Here is a 3,864-nt window from a genome sequence, read left to right on the forward strand (position 1 = left end):
GTTATTTACCACCTGGTTTAAAAACTATACCAATAGGCTGGGGATTTAGCTCAATGGTTCTGCCACCTGCCTCCCAGGTGCAAGGTCTGGGGTTTGATCCCCAGTACCAATAAATAAATACATACATACATACTACACCCATACAAAAAACCAGTACATGAATGTTAATAGTAGCTCTATTCCTAATCCTCCAAACTGAAAACAAACAAAGTATCTTTTAATAGGTGAATGGATAAAGTATGGTACATTCATAGAATGGGACACTATTCTGCAAAACAAGCAAACAAAACAAGCAATCAAACCACACTAAGACATGGAAGAATTGAAAATGTGTATTTCTAAGTGAAAGTAAGTATCTAATCTAAAAATGTCACATATTGTATTATTTCATTTACATGAAATTCTGGAAAAGGTAACACTGCAGAGAACAGAACCCGGGATTTAGCTCAGTGGTTCAGCCGCCTGCCTTGCAAGCACAAGGTACCAAATTTGATCCCTAGTAACCCCTAAAAAAGATTATTTTAGGGCCAGGGATTTAGCTCAGTGGTTCCAATGACTACCTTGCAAGTACAAGGACCTGAGTTCGACCCTAGTACAAAAAAAAAAAAAAAATACAGAGAACAGATCATGCCAGATGTTCAGGGTAGAAATGGGTTGAATCAGTGAAGCACAGGGGTTTTGTTAGGTCAGTGAAACTATTCTGTAAGATAGTTTAATGTTAGATATACTACATCATTGATTTGTCAAAACTTAAAGAGCTCTATAGCACACAGTCAATAATAATGCATAAAAATGTTTTAATGATCTAGGACAGTTGAAAGTTCTAAAAGGTTCACCATCAAGATTGAGGTGAGAGGCTCCCAGGATAGAATGCAGAGTGTGACCAAAGAATTTAATTATAGTACAAATGTATGAAATGACATAACTGAGGAAGAGAGAAGGTACCCACCTAAACACCTTTGGAAAGGGTTGCATCTCTAAGATGACTGACAAAAGGAACTCTTGATACAATGAGGTATGGGTTAATTAAAAAACCACTAAATAACATGCATATATTAGAACCGAACAATTAAATAACTACATGGCAGGTGTTGGGAAGCAGGTTTTTCATTGTTAAGAGTAACAACAAGGGGCAAAGGCTAGAGAGATCCATGTGGCAATGTATTGGAGTTGCGGGCATCAGTATGAACTCATGTTTATCTTAATATAGATACAGGCATTTGTACAAATATATTTCTAGAGATGTGTATACACACTGAGTAGTACACGCACGTATTTTTCTTTGCTGTGTCAGCTAAGAAGTTCTAAATGCAGGCACTCTCTTGAGAGATGCTGCCTTAGTTTCTATTAAACTTTAATGTTGGCCTCTCTTTTTCTAAAAATCCTGTAAACTTTCTAAGGGCAGGGACCACAACAAGGACATTTTAAAGCTTTTCATAACACTTAGTCGGAGCGAGCAGCTCACTGATAAGTAATCACATCAATTCGGTTAGTTGTTCTTTTTTTTCTTTGAGGAGGTAAAATAATAAATTCTTATTTCTTCACACTTACGTACAAGCAACTATCTTAACATTTTAGAACATTCTAAGGACAGTAAACCCTCCTCATTCCAGTTCCCATTCACCAACATTGTAGCATAATTCTGTAAGCTTGATTCCTACTTGGAATCAATAATAACATTTTTGCCAGGCATGGTGGTGCACACCTCTAATTCCAGCACTTGGGAAGCTGAGGGAGGAGAACTGTGAGTTCAAGATCAACCTCGGCTACATATTTAAAAATAACATCTTTATGTAATTTTATATAATACATATAATTAATAATTTGTACAATGCTTTGTAAAAGCTGGACATTTTCAAATATATTCAAAGTAGATTGAAGAATATGCTAAAATCCCTTATACTCATCATGCCAACCTCCTGTCTTTACTTTTTATTTTTGGTAGTGCTGAGGATAAAATACAGGACCTTACACATGCTAACCAGGTGATCTACCACTAAACTACAAGCCCAGTCCCCTCCTTTGTTTTTTTCAGTGCTGAGTAAGTATTGAACGCAAAGCCTTTGCATGCCAAGCAAGTGTTCTATCATTGTTATACCCCCCATCCTTTTTTTGTTCTTAACATACTATTCTTTTGTTGTTGTTGATGAAGTTGTCCTACAGAACTTCCTATATTCTAGGTTTGGCTCATCGTATTCCCTTGATGTCTTTTTTTTTGATTTCAGTGCTGTAAGTATTGAACGCAAAGCCTTTGCATGCCAAGCAAGTGTTCTATCATTGTTATACCCCCCATCCTTTTTTTGTTCTTAACATACTATTCTTTTGTTGTTGTTGATGAAGTTGTCCTACAGAACTTCCTCTATACTAGGTTTGGCTCATCGTATTCCCTTGATGTCTTTTTTTTTGTACCGGGGATCAAACTTGGGCCCTTGTGCTTGCAAGGTAGGTGGTGGAACCACTGAGCCAAATCCCTGGCTCCCCTTGATGTCTTTTAACACCTTCCTCTACCCACTGTATTTCTTCAAACTGGAAGTTTAAATATAGAGGATTGACTAGATTCAAGTTTTAAAAGATGTTGCAAGAATATTTCACAGTATTATAGCATATGAGTTGTGACCAAACTATGTGGTGAGTGCTTCAATTAAAAAAAAAAAATGATCACGGTAGTTGGGTAGAGTGGCATACACCTGTAATCCCAGCACTCAGGAGGCTGAGGCAGGAGGATTGCCATGAGCCCAATGCCAGCCTGGGATACACAGTAAGTTCAAAATCAGCCTGAACTATATAGTGAGATCCCGTCTCAAAAGAACAACAGAAACAAAACCAAACTAAAAAAATAAAAACCCAAAAATTATTACAGTAAAAGACACATTGTCATCAAACCCCTTCAAACTATTCTCTCTCATTTCGAACATACTTATCCCATTATTGTTGCGACTTTCTGAAGCAGTTCTGGCAGTTCCTTTGTAAGTGTTTTTATGAGGTGTGATAAAAAAATACGGTGACTGCAAGTGGTGACAACAGAAAGGCAGGCTTGTAAAAACATTAAATGTGTCCTCATCCACCATACCTGGTACCATGCAACTTCTACTTCTTTTTCAAAGTCAAAATGACCGTGAAAGGTAAACATTTTGAAATGATTCAAGACAGTGAGGGTGCCACGACTGTGCAACCAAAGACACTCACGAAAGAGGACTTCCAGACCTGCTTCAGAAGGTGGCAAGAACCATGGGATAAGTGTGTTTGAAGCAAGGGACATTATTTTGAGGGAGATTCATGGTAACGTATCTTTTACTATAATAAATATTTTAAAACTTTAAACATTCACTATCTTATCATACCTTGTCCTAAGAGACATATAATAATGGACTGTCCCACTTCTAATGACATTGAGATTTATCAGTGGGTTTAGGTTGTGTCAGCATAAGTCATCCACTAAAGAATTCTCTATCAACCTTTCACCTCATGATTTTAGCAGAGACAGTCATTACCTAGTATGATTGTTTCAGTTAGGGATGAAGAAATTATTCTTTTTATATTTGTACATTTATATTTTTATATATTTTTTTAAAAGATTCTTTACCTATTAGTCTACCACTTATTCTGAAATTCTGTATATATTAAGGACACAAATCATAAGGCTGGATATTTAGCTCAGTGGTGTCGCCACCTGCCTCACAAGCACAAGGTCCTGAATTTGATCCCTGGCACAAACAGCCCATTTGTCCATCAGTTGGAAACTGGATAAAGATGTGGTTTTTCTATAAAATGGAATATTACTCAGCCATAAAGAATGAGAAAATAGATCTATTCATAGGAAAATGGATACATATTGAAGATATACTCCTAAGTGAAATAAATAAG

The sequence above is a fragment of the Fukomys damarensis genome, unplaced genomic scaffold (assembly GCF_012274545.1).
Source record: "Fukomys damarensis isolate Sample0158 unplaced genomic scaffold, DMR_v1.0_HiC HiC_scaffold_1, whole genome shotgun sequence".
Lineage (NCBI taxonomy): Eukaryota > Metazoa > Chordata > Mammalia > Rodentia > Bathyergidae > Fukomys > Fukomys damarensis.